Genomic DNA, 21,921 nt, shown 5'->3' on the forward strand with positions numbered 1-21,921 from the left:
ATGGAGTGAGAAGAGGAGTGTGAGCCAGAACACAGCTGTGCCTGTTTGCTCTTGAAACATTTCATAGCGAAGCCCTCTGTTTTTAGACTATTTTCTGATGGGAGTTGATTAGATTTTGAATATATTTTAGCTTATAGTAAGTCTTTTCAGTTTTTGTTCTTTTTAAGTCCGTTTCTCCCCATTTCTTCCTTATTTCATGACATCCTACACATGTTTAGTTTCCCTTGTTATTTTTCTTGAAGCCTTAACAATGAACTGATCTTCAAATTCACAGATGTTTTCTTCTTCCTGCTCCAATTACATGTTGAAGACCCCTGGAGTACTTTTTTGTTGTTTCACTTATTGTGCTTTTTAACGCTGGAGTCTTTACTGGGTTTCTTTATTGGATTTTCCTTATTCTTATTAGTATAGATTTATTTGGTGTCACATCATTCCTGTGGGTTCTTTCATCTATTTTTTGATGGTTTCCTTTAGCTCTTCCAGCAGGCAAAATAAATGAACTAAAGCCTTGTTTAATGAATTCAGTGTCTAAATTCTTTTAGAAATAGTTGTGAATAATTAAAAATATGTATGAAACATACTCTCTTGTTTTTTATATGCTTCAGAATATTTCTTTTGAAAAATAGACAGTTGGATATTATAATGTAGGCAACTCTGAAAATAAGATTATTCCCTTGTTGAAGTATTTTGCATTTTGTTGTCCTTGTGTGGTTTCTTTGTGACTTCTGAGCTAGTTTCTGTGAAGCCTGTGATCTCTATCATATGTGCCATGTTAGTCTTCGTTCCATCTTTTTAGGGGCTCAGCAGACCTTCTCTTCCCATCCTGAAGCCAGCCAGCAACCAGGCAGGCTTTTGAACTGCAATCCTCAGATCTCAGCCTCTTGAGTAGCTAGGATTATGGGTATGAATCACGGGCACCTGGGCCTGAGCTTTTTTGTAGTCAAGGCTGTCACTCTATCACGTTAGCCACAGTTTCCCTTTTAGCTTTTTCAGGGCTAATTGTAAGTTAAGGTCTCACAGATTTTCCTGCCTGAGCTGGCATTCAACCATGATCCTCAAATCTCAGCCTCCAAAATAGCTAGGATTATAGATGAGAACTGGTGTCATTTGGCTAGAAATTATCCTTAATTCAACCTAAAATAAAATTGTACAAATTATAGGATAACACGATGTTTTAATACACCTTTCTTTATATTTAAATCTGGTTAAATATATCCCTTTTTCATATATTTCTTATTTGTCTGTGATAAAATCTCCCAAAATACTTATAGTTTTTAAGAGGTACAACACAATATTGTTTTATGAAGCCCCCTATGTTCAAATAATATGATGATATTAGAGGTTCTGAACTCTATTACTCAATTTTACACTAAAACTTTATTTAAAGTGGTTATTTTTAGATATTAGAGTTGAAATTTATGCTATCTTTTACGTTTATTGTATTTTTAATTATACATATGTGATTACCTACATTGAGACAAAACAGGATTTTTGTCTTGACTTCAATGTAAAATAGAGCCCTCATAATATGTGTGTTTAAGGTTATTAAATAACTGTTAAAGAGATAATGTTAATGCATAAATCTAGGATACCAATCTATTAACTTAATGAAAAGATATGTTATCTTACATTTTTCTTTCTCTATTATTGATTTGTGGTGCCCTAAGACTATTTTCAGGATGATCAGTATAGTCCTTATCTGTCATGGAAACAAATTCTTTCCCTGGGTGACTGAGTAACAGGAGTTGTATGCCCTGAAGGTTGCTTTCCATTATTGTTACAAGTTTGTGGTGGAAATGGCTTTATTACTATGTAGAAAATATGATAAAATCTAAATCTGTGAGAGGTGGTTAAACAACAAATATAATATAGATATGTTATCAACAATAGTAGTGGCATATATGATAATATATTTATTTTTTTAGATAATGTTTTGGGTACACGAATGCAGGTATGAAGTAAGTCAAACCTGAACATTGGTGATCTAAAGAGTAATACAGTTGAAAAATTAATGCCTGCAGGAAAATTACATGTTTTCTGTTTTCCAACACAGAACTTTTACATTTTATATCTTGATGGCAGGTATAAACTGTATAAATCAGGTACCATCATACAAATCTGCTTCACATAACTTTATCTTTTCCGCATTGTCCCTGCTAGAAACTTGAATAAAGCTTCCTGAGTCTTTTTAAAAGATCATTTTAGCAGAAAAATAAAGCAAACATGAGTGAGGTTATGTTTTTTACTGCTAGTTTATATAAATCATACAATATATGCTGCAGCACATTATTATTTTATATTGGGTAAAATCTGTATATATGTATACATATGAGGCAAATGTGTGTATATATATGTGTACATATGTGTATGTTCATATAAATATGTAGGTATATTTTAAAACAAAAATAACATGGTTCAAAATCTGTAGTTAAATCCTCATGCATATGACCATCTAATATTACTTTATGTAAAGAATATGGCCATACCAATAGGATGAATATGTAATAAAAATATACATAAATATTTATGTATCTTTTTGAGAATTAAATTTCTTCCACATAAATTCAAATTGATCTGGTTTAGTAATTTTTGTTTTGAGGTATTTAAAGAAAATAAAATAGTGTTAGATTATACCATAAAATGCTATTTTTGTAGGGCACTGGTGGCTCATGCCTGTAATCCTAACAACTCAGGATTCTGAATTCTAAGAATCATGGTTTAAATTCACCTGGGCAGGAAAGTATGTAAGACTCTTATCTCTAATGAATCCCCAGAGACCTGGATGTGATGCTGTAGCTCAGTGTGGTAGAGCACTAGCCTTGAGGAAAATAGCTCAGAGATAGCATCTAGGGCCTAAGGTCATGCTCCATCACTGACAAAAAGAAGAGCTCTTTGCAAAAGATTGTAAAATGGTATCTAGGAAAATATGATGACTTTTCAATTTGGAAGTGAAGACTTATCAATTGTATATTTGCTTTTTGGACTTGGGAATGAATAACTTTTAGACTTGATACATATGAAATATTTTGCTTCATATAGTAAAATATTTCTAACATGGCAGCAACAATATTTGAGTGTTAAACTGAATTTTCATCAGCAAATACATGTGTGTTTCTTACTATTTACTGTGTGGATCACCAGTGAAGACTTGTCTTCTTTACTTCAAGTATAGGACCTCAAAATAAATTGATGTAGCTTTAACATCATAGTTTGCTTACTTGACTATCTAATTCAACAGTAGCTAGTTAAATAGCTTACAGGAATTCTAAGTCCTATTCATGTACATGCATATGTGCACACATACTTATATATATATATCACAATTTTCTATGTATTATAAAATATTAACTGATAGAATGAGAACTCTGAAAAAAGATGAAATTTAAGTAAAATGTGGAGTGTAATGAAAGTTTAAGTGCATAAGCAAAATTGCAAGAATGGGGTAGGGTGAGGGATGAGGGAGAGGTAAAATTGTTCTTGCTGAAGGAAACAAGGAACAAATAACAGTTGAATATGAGCACAGTTCAACTGTTTCAGATTATTTGGAGTTTAAGATGAATAGCAGTTCTTAGGAGGAAAACAACTAAATCTGAGTACAATGTTTCATACAGAATTTCTAAATATTCATAAAGAAATACATGTTTGGCTCTAGCAGCATAAAATAAAAAGGACTTAATTTGGTATCAAAAAGTGAGCTAGAAAATTTTGATTAATAAACAATCAATCGCAACTAACAAACTATGAACAAGTTACAACAATCCAATGAAGGTAAATATAAAAGGTGTAATAATCACAATTAAAATGGGAGTGCATGTTAACCACTATGCTATAAATAGATAAACTCAGAATATATTTATTTAAAGATAACCTAGCTATATTGGCTATGGTGGTTCTTATTTGTGAGCCTAGCTATTTTGGAAGTGGAAGTTTGAGAATTGTGACCTGAGATCATTGTGGGCAAAAGCAAGAGAAGCAACTTGAAAGTCAACTTAAAACAAAAAAATCCTGAGAGGCATGAGTCAAGTGGTAGAGCTCTTGTGTAGCAAGAGTAAGATCCTGAATTCTAACTCCAGTACTGCCAAAACAACAACAAAAGAAGAAACAAATTTTAGTGTTAGTGAAGTAAAATCAGAGAAGAAAGTAATATGTAAAGAAATACTTTAAAGGCCAATGATAGGAAAATATTCATAGCTGTATCAGTGAGAAATTAAACAACTGTACCTAGTAAAGACAAAAATTGCTTAATTAAAAAAGATAACAAGTATGATGTAGGCTAAAAATATAACAAAGATTAGCAGTCACTTTCCAATAAAGAAGAAAGAGAAGGCAGTTACTAACTGCCAGTGTACATGCTGGAAATATCCTAGAAGAGGACAGAGAAACTGATTAAGCCTAAAACAGAGTTATAATGGTAGATTTAATATTACTGTCAGAACTAGACAGCTCTGATATGAGAAAAGAATTGTACATGTATGTATATCAAATTTGAGCACTGTTCTCTATTAATATTTAAATTTTTATGCTCATATAAAAAGAGACAGGAATAACTATTCATTAAGAAAAGAATATGTGTTTGTTTTGAATGTCTATTGAAGAATTCTAATAATTTGTAATTCACTTGGTCATTTAGAAAGACAACTTTTTATTTATTTTTTATTTTTTTATTTTTTTGCCAGTCCTGGGCCTGAGCTCAGGGCCTGAGCACTGTCCTTGGACTTTCTCAAGGCTAGAGCTCTACCACTTGAGCCTCAGCACCACTTCCAGCTTTTTTTTTTTTTTTGTATGTATGTGGTGCCGAGGAATCGAACCCGGGTCTTTGTGCATGCTAGGCAAGCACTTTAACCACTAGGCCAAACTCCCGGCCCCGAGAAAGACAACTTTTTAAAGGAGAGCTTTAATAGCTTATATTTTCTTTTTCCTTTGAAGGGCAAGGTTTATACTGAGATTTGAACTTATGATTTGTCGTTATCAGGCTGGTTCTTTACCATACCTCTCCCTATTATTTATTATTTACTGAGTGTTGTTGAGATAGGTTCTATCATATTTTTCTCTTCAGATACCTTAAAACCATAAAGCAAGAATGTGTTTGTAAAATATTTTAAATAGCTTAATTGAACTATAAATGAAATACAAAAATCACATCTGTTTTGTGTGACAGAGATTGAATCCAGGATCCATAGATGCTAACCAGAAATCTTTAATATGAACAGTTTGATAGATTTCACTGTTGGTGGTAAGGAGACCTAACATGAGATTCACATGTCTACCAAAAATCACAATTTAAACATTAATATAATATTGAAGAGTAATGATGTGAAAAGCAGCATATATATTACCCCTATAACTAGATGAAAGCTATCTATAGCTAAAACTTATAAACTCTAAAGAAATAAATGAAAATAAAGACTAATTGGGGACTAATTTGCATATTTTACAGAAGAAATAGATAAAGACATAAAATAGTTCATGAAAATAATTTCATAAAAATAATACATAAAATTAATGGAATTATAAGCCAAAAAGGACAATAGCAAAATGAAATTTTTCCAGGTCTAAGTTTTACTCTGAGAAATTGTGTCTGAGAAGTTAGAGCATAATAATATCTGTGGTTTTCCTATAAAAAAATATGGGTAAAGAAGAAAAAACTTTGACCACATCAAAATCAGGTAAATTTTAATGAGCTATTGTTCCTCTGAGGAAAAACTATGTCAGCCTCTCCTGTGCCTGGCCTCCCATTTCTTAGCCTCCTTTTACTGCATTCTTTCCTGAGTCAAGCCCCAGTGAATAACATTCAATCACTGCATGCATCCCTGCTCCCTGCTCAGACCTCCCTGCTGCTATCTCATGGGTTTCCTTCAAGACCTCTTTAATCTTGCTGACAAATGAATGGTCTATGTGCAAAAACCTTCACATTCCATGAAGCAATCTTGGTAATAGGCTGTGGAAGCTTAAAGAATCTCAGAGTCAATCTGCTTCCTTCCCTTGGAAGGATAGATTATTGTGAGCATGACCTTGCTCTTCCAAGGTTCCTTGTCTGGATCAAGTTTTAGTTACTCACAGCTTGATTTTCACCCTTGAATTGGTCATTCCTCTCTTCTTTTTTTTTCATATATTTTTCATTATATTCACCAGATAGAAGGTGCATTACTTCATAAACATTGATACCCTTTCTCATGTCTTGGTCCCCATTTCCCTCCCACCACCCCCACCCTTCATCTTGTTTTTCCCCCTTACCTATCCAATTTCAAATAACCAAATATGCATATATGCAATATATCAGATAACAAGGTGAAATACTGTAACAATATGAGATAGCCAAGGGACAGCAAAAGAGATGAGAGATAACATAGTACATTAAGGACAACAATCACTCATTATATGGCTTATGTTTCTATATCCTGGAGGTCCTTGTTTATTTAGCGTTATCCTATATGGCCTTATGTATCTAGGTTTTGTCCTCTTGTAAATCTCTGCTAGGAGAATCCAAGGCTTCTACTGATTATGTCAAATGAGGGAAACCATTGAGCCTATGTTCCTTTGAGTCTGACTTACTTCACTTAATATGATTTTTTTCTAAGTTTTTCCATTTCCTTACAAATGAGACTATGTCATTCTTTCTCACAGCAGCATAGAATTCCATTGTGTATAAATACCACATCTTGTTAATCCATTCATCAACTGAGGGGCATCTGGGTTGGTTCCATATCTTTGCTATGGAAAATAGTGCTTCAATCGTTCCTCTCTTCTTGTTTGACATTCTGGAAAGAACTCACTTCTACCATGGTGTCACTTCCTCATGTAAATCTTCTTCATTTGGCAGATTAAGAAAAATCATGTTACAAATTGACAAAAACTAAAATAGCCCCACAAAACTTGTCACCTTCTTAAAAAGTCTGGATGCTGCATGAACAACCTGGAGTAACAATCAGCTAAGTCATACTCTTGATCAGAACTGCTTCCTTACACAGAATTCTCAACCCTGTACCAAGCTGAAATATATGCACAACCTGAAAGACAATGTTAAGAATCACTGAATTGCTTCGTCTTCTTGATACATCCACACGAAAGCCACTTTTCTTACCTACTTACCAGTAATCTTCTATTGAATTGGTATTTGGGATGAGTGATCATGTCTAGTCTGGTTGGGACTCTTAGAGCCAGGACATTTAGCTGTAAACCTCTGGCTTCATACTTACTGTTCTGCATGTGTATGTAGCCCTGAGCATGTAACACTGGTAAGATAATATATTTTTGACTGATTCCATAGGCTGTTATTTATCCAAACCTCTCTAATAAAGAGGTATCAGGATTGGTATTTTGGCATTTCAATATTTTCAGGTTAAATTGAGTTTTACTACTGCTAGTGCATGCAATTTTGTAGATAACTAATATATATACTGTCGTTGCTTCATTGACTGAACAACATTCCTTAGCAACATGTAGCATTTACACACAGATTTTTATTTTAAAATTCTTACCATTGCAAATCTATCTATCTATCTATCTATCTATCTATCTATCTATCTATCTATCTATCTATCTATCTATCTTTATCCATCTGCCTACCTACCTGCCTAGTGTATCTTAATGATACATTAATATATGTAAAGTTCTGTGATGTCACTGAAGTAATTAGTTCATTATAATTGTTATAACTATCTGAGATAATGACTATTCTTGAATCTTTTCAGAGCAGCTCTGTGTGTGTGTGTGTGTGTGTGTGTGTGTGTGTGTGTGAGAGAGAGAGAGAGAGAGAGAGAGAGAGAGAGAGAGAGAGAGAGAGAGAGAGAAGGGAGAAAATTCTGTATAGATATGTATTCAGACTTTAAGAAATGCTAGAACAGGAGCTATGCGTTCCTGTTTAGGAAAAATCTGATATGCCTCTGTGCTAACCAAGACATAAGATACTTTATGATTTAAGATATTTTATCTTCTAAAGCAAACCAAGAGATAAATATAAAAGCAGTGAAGTACATGGTCATGTTTAAAACAGAGTACTTGAAAGAAAAATATATATCTACAATTAAAGTCTAATTTGAGATCAAAGTAAAGCATTGATCAAAAAATCAATCTGCTGAATTCAAAGACAAAAATGAGCTTCTTACTAGTTTTTTTTTTTAAATTCAATTACCAGTTCGGTATTGATATTTCAAGTAATGTCAAGAATTGTTTTTTTCTTCTATATATACTGTCTAGCTAAGGAGTGCTTCAGGCATACAAGTATTCTTTGAACTACTCTGGTAAGTTTATAGTCACACAAAACTAAATGATTTTAGCTTTTCACCTCTTACATCACAGAAGAATTTGAGAGTACAGGTGGAGCTTATGTTGGTGGAGGTTATGGTGAAGAGATTGCTGAAGAGGGAAGAGAAATCTGCCCTCCAGCCTGCTCTTCAATGAGCAGCTTGTCTCCAGAATTATGAGGTTCCTATAGATCTTGCCCACAATCATGGAGGAAATTTCCCAAGGAAGAGAGGGAATAGAAATTCTATTCCAATCTACTAAATTACCAGGCATCTAGTCAATCAAAATCTAATGAAAACATCAATGAACAACACACCCATAATCTTCTAAGTGGTACACTCAAGGCAATGAAAGGTGACTTTAGGAGAATGGTATGGAAGAAAACACAGTATGCAAAGTTTGGAAACGTTTGTGATTTTAAACATATATAATGCATTATAAAAGATCAAAACTGTAATGTTACAGAAGAATAATATAGAAATAAAATTCCAGAACTCATGTGGAAATTTACATATATAGTGAGACAGAATAGATTTGAATGTTTTTTTTAATAGTTAGAGACTTAGGTAGAGATGCTTTCTATCTTTAGATTCTTAAGTACACTTGCTAAAGTTTTTAGAAAGAAATTTCAGGTAGAACAAAGTGTATCTACAACACTAAAAGAACAACTGTGGAAAAACAAAAAAGATAAAAGTAATAAAATGATAAAAATCTAACTATGTCATGAGACAAATAAGATAACTAGTTTTTACTCAAAATATTACAATGTTGCCAGACTGGGAGCTGATAAACATATCAGCAAAAATGGCAGCATATATTCTATTTTTAAAACACTTATATTAAACAATGGTGCAGAGAAGTTAGAAGAAAATGTTAATATTATTCCGGAAAAGTAATAACTAAAAGAGGCAACCAAAATAAGGCAAAAATAATAGAAATCATTTCCTTTTACAGAAGGATGTCCTTTTTAAAATGTTTTGTGTTTTATTATTTATTTTTATTTAGTTATTTGTTATTTAAATTTGCCTGTGCCTGGGAGTAGAGCTCATTATCAACTGCTTTCAGTCATTGACCAATTGTCTACCACCTAAGCCATGTCTCTAATTCCTATAAATTTTATAATTGACTTTAAAATGTTTTGACCAATTCAGATCTGACATTTTGAGTTAAAAACTAACTAGAGAGTAAGTAACACAATGGTGCCCAGACTGTGATTTTGCCATTACAAGGAAATAGGGTTCTTGGATAAATGGCAGAATCCATTCAGGAAAGTAGGTGGGCTAAAAAAGTGCCTGGCGATACATTCAGTTTGTTTTTGAAATATTAAGTTTTGAATTCAGGGCCTTGAACATATGAGGCTGGTGCTCTACTATTTGACCCACAACTCCACTCTTGCTTTTTGCTAGTTATTTTGAAAATTCAGTCTAGCAAACATTTTTCTGATAAAGAGATCCTTCTCTAGATTTCCCTCTAAAATATAAAGACCTCCTTTGAGACCCGTCTTCCATCCCCTATAGGCATTTCCCGTTCTCCTGACAAACATTAAGCTGGGGGCTGTAAATTCCTGAGTTAACTGTGGTCTGTAAATTCCTGATAGCAGAACAAAAGCAAAAAACCAGGTAGATGCTGTAAATTGCATCTGCTGTAAACTGGGCACCTGCATGTGTTCAGTTTGTGCCTTATGGTCAATTTACTATAAAAATTCCTGCTAACTAAGGGGTGGGAGATTTCAATTTTGGATCCCAGGCTCCAGCTTACAATAAAAGACTATCCTGGGCTTACAACTGATTCAGCTCCTCGGTGGTCTTTGGGGACCCCATATCTAGGCATTACACTGCAGGGGTTGGCTTGAACCCTGATCCTCCTGATTCACCCTCCTGAGTAAGTAGGATTACGGACCATGAGTCACAGACACAGAGATTCTTATTTGTAACACAGGGCAAGGAAGAAGTCTTGTACCCAACACCTCTGAGGTGGTGCATAGATTTTCAAACCAACTTTAAGGGTTCTATAGATGCAGTGGCCTATAAGCTATCAAAATATGGTAAAATCTATTAAGATGTCTTGCTGTTTGTCAGTTTTGTGATGAAAATAGTATGGGGGCATTGCCTAATTTTGAAAACAGGTAAATAAAATGAAAAAGGTAAGTATCCTTTTCTTGTAAAAGCCATACCCAAAACTACCAATGCAATAGACTAATATTTAACTCCATGGGTTTGGCGATGTAGTTCGTAAATGCACAGCAAATAATTGAGTTTGTACTGTGATCACCAATGGATTTTGTAATAAACACCAATGGGTGCCAGTAGGAGGCCGGAAGCTTTCTAGTGACTGGATGAATGGGGCAACACTCTACATACTGAGAGCAATCACAAGAAGAGAATCAGCCACTGGTGAGGCACTCAGAATCATTCAGACATAGTTCTTGTTGTGAGATTATAAAAACTACAATAAGGCCAGCAGTTTGGCCTAGTGGTAGAGTGCTTGACTAGCATGCAAAAAGACCTGGATTTGATTCCTACATACATAAAAAAAAAAGCCTGAAGTGGTACTGAGGCTCAAGTGGTAGAGCTCTAGCCTTGAGAAAGCCCAAGGACAGCGCTCAGATCTGAGCTCAAGCCCAGGATTGGCAAAAAAACCAAAACAAAACCCAAACCAAAAATCCCCAAACTACAGCAAGTCCTTTACTGGTGGCAGCTCACATCTGTAATCCTAGCTACTCAGGAGGCTGAGACCTGGGTATTGTTGTTCAAAATCTGTCCAGGCAGAAAAGTCCATGGGACTGTTAACTCACCAAAAAAAACCCAAAAAACAAAAAACAGGACATGGAGTTGTGACACAAGTGGTGGAGCAGCAAAAAAAAAAAAAAAAAAAAAAGGCTTAGGGACATCACCCAGCCACTGAGTTCAAGCCCAAGGATGGACACAGAAACAAATAAACAAAACAAAATCAAACAAAAAATTAATCAGATCAAAACTGGGGAAATTATAAGAAACATACAGGACATGTTTCTCACAAATAGTTCAGGCTATTCAGTCATAAACTGAAAAAAATGAAAGTGCGAGAAAAAGACCTTGCACATCTTACGTTGTAGATGTATCAAGTAAAAATAAAGTCAGCAAATTGCAGGAATTTCAATGGTGACTGAATAATTTGACAGTGTTGAGACATTATTATCAAGTTTGAAGAGTAATGATAATGATTTCTTTCTTCTTTTTTATTTTTTATTTTTTTGTGGGTCATGGGGATTAAACTCAGCCTGGGTGCTGTCCCAGAGCTTTTCAGCTAAAGGTTATCTATCACCTTGCCCTTGAGCCAAGCCCCACTTCCTGTTTTCTAGAGATTAACTGGAGATAAGAGTCTCAGGTCCTTTTGTTCCCAGGCTGGCTTTGAATCTTGATCCTGAGATTTCAGCCTCCTGAGTAGCTAAGATTACAGGTGAGAGCCATGACGCCCAGCCTAATTGTGATGATATCTAAAGAGTAGTTTCTTAAATTTGCAGAGTATATTTAGGAAAGAGATCCTAAGATATCTATAGTTTCTTTGAAACTTTAAAGTAAAAAATAAAGGCCATTTGTTGGAGCTTTATGATAGAAACATGACTGTTTATACTACCATTCCTTTTACTGTAGTTTGTGTTTAAGTTTTTCTGTAGTAAAAGAAGATAGTAATAAAAATTTCTTTTAAAATACAATTTTATTTATTTATTTATTTATTTATTTATTTATTTTTGGTTGTGGGGCTTGAACACTGGGCCTGGGCACTGCCCCAAAGCTTTTCAGCTCAAGGCTAGAACTCTACCATCTGAGCCACACTACCACTTTCATAAAATGCAATTTTATTATGAAGAAAAGCCCTTTAGCTATATTTCTAATATTAATAGCTATATTTCTAAATCAAAGAAACCGGCATATACAGCTGGAAATAGGATGTGAGGATAAGAAAATTAATAAAGCAAAAGCATTTAATTCTCATTTCATCAATTTTATTAAACAGAATTCTTTCATGCTTATATTTTGGGATGGTATCACACATACAATGAAAAAAAAGTGAAGTACTTGGTAAAAATATGAATATAAACTTCAGAAATATGTAAGTCACACCTGTCAGAAAGTATTATTAAAGGCCAGTTCATCGATGGAATCATATAGCCATTTGTTTGCATTTGAAGGACATATGCACTTAAATGTTTTTGATGCTTACAGAAGCATAGACATGACATAAATTAATCATTACAACCTTACCATTTTAATAACCTTTTTCTTTGCTCAGTTTATAAAATGATATATTTTATTCTTTCTGACTATCTTGGGGTGGCCATATAAGAAATAATATCCTAATAATTAGAAACCTGGGTTTAAACCCAGAGCCTAGCTATTGTCCCTGAGCATTTTGCTAAAGGCTAAAACTCTACTATTTGAGCAAAGGCTATACTTTTTTCTTTTTCCTGTGTGTGTGTGTGTGTGTGTGCACGTGAGTGCGTGCGTGTGTGTGTGTGTGTGTGTGTGTGTGTGTGTGTGTGTGTGTAGTAGAGATAGGAAGATAGGAGTCTCCTGAACTTTTTTTTTTTTTTTTTTTACTGAGACTGGCTTTGAACTGCAATCTTCAGATCTCACTTCATAAGTAGCTAGGATTACATGCATGAACATTAGTGCCCTGGCTCAAGTTACAATAATAAAGTGCATTTTATTTTTGGAAATGGTAAATATTTTAGTAATAAATAATAGATCTCAGCACCTTTCCAACATGTGTATGTAAATGTAATTAAATGAGAAAATTTCAAATGAGTGATTTAAATTTTTTGTTTTTTATTTTTATTTATTTTTATTATCATATTATAGAGGGGTTACAGTTACATTCATAAGATAGTGGGTACATCTCTTCTTGAACATTGCTACCTCTTCCCATGTTTTTCTCCCACTTTCACTCCCTCCACCCCCTCCCATATTGTAAAGTACAGTTCCAAAATACTGTCTTGTGAATATCACTGTTACACTGGTTCATCCTTTGTCCTTTGACTCCTCCTCTTGTTTTACTCTTTCCCTTTCCTGATTCAAATAAACAAATAAATCTATATACAATACACCAGGTACTAAGGTTAGATAAATCAACAAGAGGATTAACCATAAGGGAAAGAAAAAAAAAAAGAAAAAGAGAGTAAAGAAATATCTTCACACGGAACATTAAAAACAACAAGTACAAGGATAAATCACCCGTTTCCTTATCCTGAAGTTCATTTTGCTTAGGCACATAGCTTTTGAGCTATTGGGATCCTCTGCTAGGAAAATCTGAGACACATACTAATTATTACAAATGAGGGAAACTATGGAGCCTATGTTCCTTTGCGACTGGCTTACATTGCTTAATAGGAGTTTTTCCAAGTGTTTCCATTTCCTTAGGAATGGGGCAATGTCAGTATTTATGATGGCAGCACAGCATTCCATTTATCTACTGAAGGACATCTGAATTGGTTCCACATCTTTTTTTTCATATATTTTTATTGTAATTAATAGAAGGGTTACATTACATTTGCCAGATGGAAGGTGCATTACTTCACATACATAGATAGCCTTTCTCATGTCTTGGTCCCCATTTCCTCCCCCTCCACCCCCACCCTCTTCTTGTTTTCCACCCTTCCCTCTCCTATTTCAAATAACCAATTAAGCATATATCAAATATATCAGATAACAAAGTGAAATACTGTAACAATATGAGATAACCAAGGGACAGCAAAAGAGATGAGAGATAAAATAGTACATTATGGACAAAAATCACTCATTATATGGCTTATGTTTCTATATCCTGGAGGTCCCTTTTCATTTAGCATCATACTATATGGCCTTATGTATCTAGGTTTTGCTCTATTGCACATCTCTGCTAGAAGAGTCCAAGGTTCCTACTGATTATGTCAAATGAGGGAAACCATTGAGCCTATGTTCCTTTGAGTCTGGCTTACTTCACTTAATATGATTTCTTTCCAAGTCTTCCATTTCCTTACAAATGGGGAGATGTCATTCTTTCTGAGAGCAGCATAGAATTCCATTGTGTATAAATACCACATATTGTTATCCACTCATCAATTGAAGGACATCTGAGTTGGTTCCATATCTTTGCTATGGTAAATAGTGCTGCAGTGAACATCATTGTGCTGACAGTGGGTAAATGCCAAGTAATAGAATTGCTGGGTCATAGGGGAGCTCTATGTTTAGCCTTTTGAGGAACTGCCATACTGCTTTCCATAGTGGTTGAACGAGTTTGCACTCCCACCAACAGTATAGTAGTGATCCCTCCTGGCCACATCCCCTTCAGCATCTGTTGTTATTAGTTTTCTTGATCCTGGCCATTCTAACTGGAGTGAGGTGGAATCTTAGAGTTGTTTTGATTTGCATTTCTTTTATGACCAGAGATGTTGAGCATTTCTTCATGTGTTGCCGGGGCCTACCGGCAGCAAATTGGGGTTCCTGAAATAGGGGGCAGGGACTGGAAAAATTAGAAGAGAGACAAACACATCGGGTCCGGGAAGTCTGCAGCCCAGGCAAAAACTGCCGCGCCCCGTTTATTCTCAACTCAAAGTTTATATCCCTTCTTGAGACCAGGGCACTGCCAGGTGTTACATCCAGATGGTTAATCAGGGAACTGTTGGGGGTTACATTCATATGGTAAATCTCAGATCAATTGAACAGGAGAAGGCCAAAAAACAATAAGACAATCAAGCAATTTTCTGATGCAAATCAAAGTACAGTTTGATTCCACTCTTGCTCCCGACAATGTGTCTATGGCCATTTTTATTTCTTCTTTAGAGAAGACTCTCTTTAAGTCTTTGGCCCATCTTTTGATGGGACGGTTGTTTCTTTGGAGATTAGTTTTGGAGTGATTCAATTTTTTGAGCTGTTGATATATTTTAGATATGAGGCCTTTGTCCATTGTATGGTTAGTGAAGGTCTTCTCCCATTCTATTGGCTTCCTAATTAATTTACTAGCTATGTCCTTTGTCATACAGAAGCTCCGCAGTTTAATGCAGTCCCACTTATCCAGCCTTTCTCTGATTTGTTGTGATTCTTGGTCCTTATTAAGAAAGTTTCGACCTGTGCCAAGGAGGCCTAGTGTATCTCCTATTCCTTCTTGTAAAGTTTTCAGTGTGTGAGCTTTTACCTCCAGGTCTTTGATCCATTTGGAGTTAATTCTAGTGCAGGGTGACAAAGAAGGATCCAACTTAAATTTTCTGCAGGTGCTTATTTAAACAGTTCTGCCAGCACCATTTGTTGAAGAGGCTATTTTTCTGCCATTCTTTTTTTGGCTCCCTTATCAAAGATTAGGTGGCCATAGGTCTGTGGTTTAATATCTGGGCCTTCAGTTCTATTCCATTGGTCTTCAGGCCTGTTCTTATGCCAGTAACAAGCTGTTTTGGTGACTATAGCTCTGTAATAGAGTCTAAAGTTTGGTATTGAAATTCCTCCTGTGCTGTTTTGCTGCTAAGAATTGTTTTTGCTGCACGAGGTCTTTTATTATTCCATATGAAATTTTGGATTGCCTCTTCCATTTCTTTAAAGAATGACATCGGGGTATTGATGGGTATTGCGTTGAATTTGTAGATAGCCCTTGGCATGATTGTCATTTTCAGGATGTTGTTTCTTCCAACCCAGGAGCATGGGAGGTTTTTCCATTTCCTCATTTCTGCTTTAATTGCCTTTTTTAGGGTTTTAAAGTTTTCATCAAAAAAGTCCTTCACATTCTTAGTTAAGTTAATTCCTAGGGACTTTATTTTCTTTGAGGCTATTGCAAAAGGAGTTGCTTTCCTGATTGTGGCTTTGTTCCTCTCATTGTTGGCATATAGGAAGGCGGTTGATTTTTGAGGGTTAATTTTATACCCTGGTACCTTGCCAAAGTTTTGAATCAGCTCAAGCAGCTTGGGAGTGGATTCTTTAAGGTTCTTTAAATACAGAATCATGTTATCTGCAAAGAGGGAAAGTTTCACCTCCTCTTTACCTATTTGGATCCACTTTATGCTTGCTTCTTGCCTTATTGCTTTGGCTAGGAATTCTAATACTATGTTAAAGAGGAGTGGAGAGAGTGGGCATCCTTGTCTCGTTCCTGATTTTAGAGGGAATGGCTTTAGCTTTTCACCATTAGGTATAATACTAGCTGTAGATTTGTCATAGACTTCCTTTATTATACCGAGGAATGTTCCATGGATTCCTAGTTTCTCCAGAGCTTTTAGCATAAAGGGGTGTTGGATCTTGTCAAATGCCTTTTCTGCATCTATTGAGACAATCATGTGATTTTTGTCCCTGCTCCTGTTGATGTGTTGAATTATATTAATTGATTTGCGTATGTTGAACCAGCTTTGTCTCGCTGTGATGAATCCTGTTTGATCATAGTGCATAATTTTTTTGATGAGTTGTTGTAGACGGTTGGTCAATATTTTGTTGAGAAGTTTTGCATCAATATTCATCAAGGAAATGGGTCTATAGTTTTCTTTCTTTGATGGATCTCTGTCTGGTTTGGGGATGAGGGTTATATAGACTTTGTAGAATGAGTTTGGCAAAGGGCCTTCATTTTCAATTTTGTTGAAGAGCTTGAGCTCTGTTTTAAAGACTATAGAATTCAGCTGTTAATCCATCTGGCCCTGGGCTTTTCTTAGGTGGAAGTTCTCTTATTGCCATTTCTATTTCAGTGCTTGAAATAGGCCTGTTTAGTTGGTTTAGGTTTTCTTGGTTCAGTGTGGGTGTGTTAATATTGGCAAAAAAATTCATCCATTTCTTCTGGATTCTCAAATTTGTTGGCATAAAGGTTTGAAAAGTATTCCCCCATCATCCTCTGGATTTTGGTAATTTCTGTCATGATATTACCATTCTCATCTGTGATTTTGTTTATTTTGGTATGCTCCCTTCTTTTTTTGGTAAGATTTGCTAAGGGCCTATCAATTTTGTTAATTTTTTCAAAGAACCAACTCCTTGTTTTGTTGATTCTTTCTATAGTTTTTTTTGGACTCCAATTCATTTAATTCTGCTTTGATTTTAATCATTTGCTTCCTTCTAGTCGGATTAGGGTTGGTTTGTTGCTCTTCTTCCAGGCACTTAAGGTGACACATTAAATTGTTGGTTTGCGATTTTTCCAATTTGCTATTGTAGGGACTTAAGGCTATAAATTTTCCTCTGAGTACTGCCTTTGTTGTTTCCCAAAGGAGCTGGTATTTTGTGTCCTCCTTTTTGTTGAATTTCATAAACTGTTGGATTTCTGTTCTTATCTCCTCGATGACCCATTGTTGATTCAATAGTGTGTTGTTCAATCTCCATGAGTTACAGGGTTTTCTTTGGTGGAGACTGGTGTTCAGTTCCGATTTGATGCCCTTGTGGTCTGAGAAGGTGCAGGGAATGATTTCAGTGTTTCTGAATCTGCCCAGGTTTGTTTTATGCCCTAAAATGTGGTCTATTCTGGAAAATATTCCCTGTGTTGCTGAAAAAAACATATATTGTGTTGTTGCTGGGTGAAATAATCTGCAGCTATCTGTTAGATCTAGTTGTTGTATACAGTTGTTCAATTCTAGGGTTTCTCAGTTGAATTTTTGTCTGTTTGATCTGTCCATAGGTGAGAGTGGTGTATTAAAGTCACCAATAACCACTGTGTTTTGATCTATGTATGGTTTCAAAGAATGTAAAGTTTGCTTGATGAAGTTTGGTCCTCCGGGATTAGGTGTGTAGATATTTTAGGTGGTTATGTCTTCGTGGAGGAAAGATGCCTTTATTAGTATGTAGTAACCTTCTTTGCCTTTTCTTACTAATTTTAGTTTGAAGTCTATTTTATCTGATATGAGGATGGCAACTCCAGCCTGTTTATGGGGGCCGTTAGCTTGATAAATGTTGTTCCAACCTCTCACTTTCAAAAGATCATTGTGTTTTTGGGCAAGATGTGTCTCTTGAAGACAGCAGAACAATGGATCTTGCCATTGTCTATGCCATTTAAATGGAGGGTTAAGCCCATTGATATTGGGAGTTAGGATTGAGAAATATTTATTAGGTCCTACCATTTTTAAAAAGCTTTCATTAGGGCCTGTGTCTTGACAGTTGTTTTGGTACTTAGATGGTATGATGTTTAGGTGCCATTTCTTTCTCTATATTACATTTATGTTGGTTTTCTGTGTGTAGAACATCTTTGAGAATTTTTTGCAATGTTGGTTTGGTTGTTACATAATTTTGAAGCTTTTCCCTGGAATGGAATGTTTTTATTGTTCCCTCAGTTATGAATGAGAGCTTAGTTGGGTACAGTATTCTTGGTTGGTAGTTATTTGACTTAAGGGCCTGACATATATGCTTCCAATCTCTTCTTGCTTTCATGGTCTCTGCTGAGAAATCTGGGTTTATTCTGATTGGCTTGCCTTTGTAGGTGATTGATCCCTTCTCCCTGGCTGCCTTTAGGATCCTTTCTTTGGTCTCTATTGATCCAGTTCAGATTTTCTTTGAAAAACCTTTATTATGGCCTCCTTTATGGCTTCTCCTTTTTCACATATCACCTTGTTTATGGTTTCCTCTTGTTTAGCTATTGCTTCCTCCCTTATCTCTTTCTTCACTTTTCATTAATGGTGTTTATCAATTGCATTTGTATAGCACTTGGAAGACTCTCCTCTAGGTTTGCCATTGACTGTTCCATTGTCTGTTTATATTAGGTGGGAGATGGTGTTCCTTGATTTGACATTTTTCTTGAGTTTCTTGTGCTGCTCATTTGAAAATGGGAGCAAGAGTAATACTAAACAAGATTATAATTTTTCAGATATAACCAACCTAGACCTCTTTAGCTGGCAGACACTAGATGTTCACAATTTTTGATTGGTATTATCACTCTCTCTTTCTTTTTGTGCACTTACAGACCAGTCTAATACAACCACTGATAACTGATTTATGACCCAAACAATAAGCCTCTCAATCCAATCTCTATTGTATTTAAGTCCCTCTGGACCTAGAGTATAATTGAACACCTAGATAAACAGTATTGCTTAACAACCATCAAATGTAGATCCATGCATTATAAGAGTTGAAGGATGAACAGAGGACCAGAGATAGAAAAATAATATGAGATACAACACGGGAGGTACTAAAAGAATAACGTAGGAGTGTAAGATTATTATAGTAATGAAGAAAAGGTATAATGTAAGGATAACTTTCCTAAGTTTATAAGCAGGTAGCGAATTTGAGTACAAAGTTTGGAAAGGATTAGTTAAGTAAGAAGGGTAATAAGAAGAATATATCGAGAAAAGAGGGAGGTAGATATAGGAGATTTCAATGATGAAAATTTTTAAAAAGAAAGAAAGAAAAAAAAGAAGCAAAGACAAAAACAAGAGCAACAACAAAAAACAAAAAAACAATACAGAATTAAAAACAAAAAACAAAAGCAAAAAAAGCAACAACAACAACAACAACAACAAACAAAAACAAAAACAAAAAAAAGAAAGAGAAAAAGGTGAGAGGAGATGCCTCACTATTGTGAGCTCTTACCTAAGAAATACTAGGGTTGAAAACAGGAGATTAAAAAGCACGTGACTGTATCAATATAGATATCTTTTGTATTCAGACTGTACCTAGAGCTGTCACTCTGTTTCCAGGAACAACCACAGTGACAGAAGGATGCAGGAAAGGAAAGAAAAAAAGAAAATAATCATAACATTAAAAAAAGGGTGTAGGTAAAATGGTAAAGAGAAAATAATAACACCTAAAAATGCAAATAAAAAATGGTAGAAGAAAAAAAGAAAAAAATACAAAGAAAAATAAAAACAAAAACAAAAAAGAGTATTCTTCAGGGTTTTTTTGGGGGGGGAGCAGGGCAGGATAGGAAACTTGTGTCTCCACTAAATTCGGGATCTGCACATTTCAGAAAGTCTTTTTCTCTTGTGATTTGGCTTTGAGGTTTTTCGGATCTGATTACTTGTTTGGGAAAATGAAGCTGTAAGATTGTGGGCGGGTTTTGTTTACCAGTCTTGTGGCCTGGTGCAGGGGACGGACTTCAGCAGAGCTGGGGCCGGATTTCCATCTAAGGGATCTCTGGGAAATCCTTTCCCCTATAGATTGGTGGCGCTGTCAGCAACACCTCTCAGGCTCCAATTGCTTTGGCTGGGTCTTTGCCAGCAGTCAAGATGGAGCTGCTCTCAGCTTGTGGGGCCGGGCTCCTTCCCAATGCCATTCTGTGAGCAGAAGTGGAAACTTCTCCTTGGAGGTACTCACAAATTGCTGGATTCTCTGGTTCTGTGAAGCTGGCAGGTCCGTGCACCATCGGGTGTTGGCTCTGGAGTCATGCAGGCTCTGTGTGGCTCTGTCTGAAGCTCGCAGGTTTGCTGTGCCGAGAAGTGCTGCTGCTCAGATTCAGAAGAGCAGCTTTGTCTCCATGGCTGCTCTAAGCAGCTGGCACGGGTCCCCCTGGTTCCACATCTTACCTATGATGAATATTGCTGCAATGAACATGGTTGTGCTGGTAGGTTTAGTATGTCCTTTTTTACGAACAAGTGGGTAAATGACCAGGAGTGGGATTGCTGGGTCTTAGGGGAGCACTATGTTTAGTTTTTTGAGGAAACTCCATATTGCTTTCCAGAGTGGTTGAACAAATTTACACTCCCACCAACATTATAGTAGTGATCCCTCCTGGCCACATCCCCTCCAGCATCTGTTGTTATTAGTTTTCTTGATCCTGGCCATTCTAACTGGAGTGAGGTGGAATCTCAGAGTTGTTTTGATTTGCATTTCTTTTATGGCCAGAGATGTTGAGCATTTCTTCATGTGACTATGGGCCATTTTAATTCTTTTCTTCACAGATGTCTCTCAAGTCTACAGCCCTCCTTTTATGGGATGGTTGTTTCTTTGAGGATTTTTTTTTTGAGAGATTCAATTTTTTGAGCTGTTGATATATTTTAGATATGAGGTCCTTGTCTGTTGTATGGCCACTCTGTGGGCTTTCTATTTAACTTGTTAGCTATGTCCTTTGCTGTATAGTGCTGTAGTTTAATGCAGTCTCATTTGTCCAAACTTTCTTTTTTTTATCAAAAATCTCAAAAGCTTTATTGATCATTATATATATTGCCTACTTATATATATTAAAATATGATCATAACCAATTATAAAACATCTGAAGATCAGAGACACAATATTTAGCTGTCAGATAAAATTATGGCAAATGTAACTGTACTCCTCTAATACATTATAGTAAAAAATAATAAAAAGAAAAGAGATAAGGTGGAAAGGAAATATATTTGCATTAGGAAAGGATTTTTATAAAGCCAAACTTTCTTTAATTTGTATTGTCTCTGAGTCTTTATTAAGAAAGTTCAACCTGTGCCAAAGAGACCTAATGTATCTCTTTATCCTTCCTGTAAAGTTTTTAGGGTATCTGCTTTTACCTCCAGTTTATTGATCCATTTGGAATTAATTCTGGTGCAGGGTGGTATAGAAAGGTTCAACTTTAGTTTTCTGCTCATGTTAACCAGTTCTGCCAGCACTACTTGTTGAAGATGCTTTCTTCCATCCTGTCTTTTGGGCTCCCTTATCAAAGATTAGGTGGCCATAGGTCTGTGGGTTGATTTCTGGGTCTTCAGTTCTATTCCATTGGTCCTAAGGCCTGTTCTTGTGCTAGTACCAAACTGTTTTTATTACCATAGCTTTATAATGGTGTCGGAAGTTTGGTATTGATAATCCTCTT

Source organism: Megascapheus bottae, chromosome 5, assembly GCF_031878675.1.
Source record: "Megascapheus bottae isolate mThoBot1 chromosome 5, mThoBot2.hap1, whole genome shotgun sequence".
Classification (NCBI taxonomy): domain Eukaryota; kingdom Metazoa; phylum Chordata; class Mammalia; order Rodentia; family Geomyidae; genus Megascapheus; species Megascapheus bottae.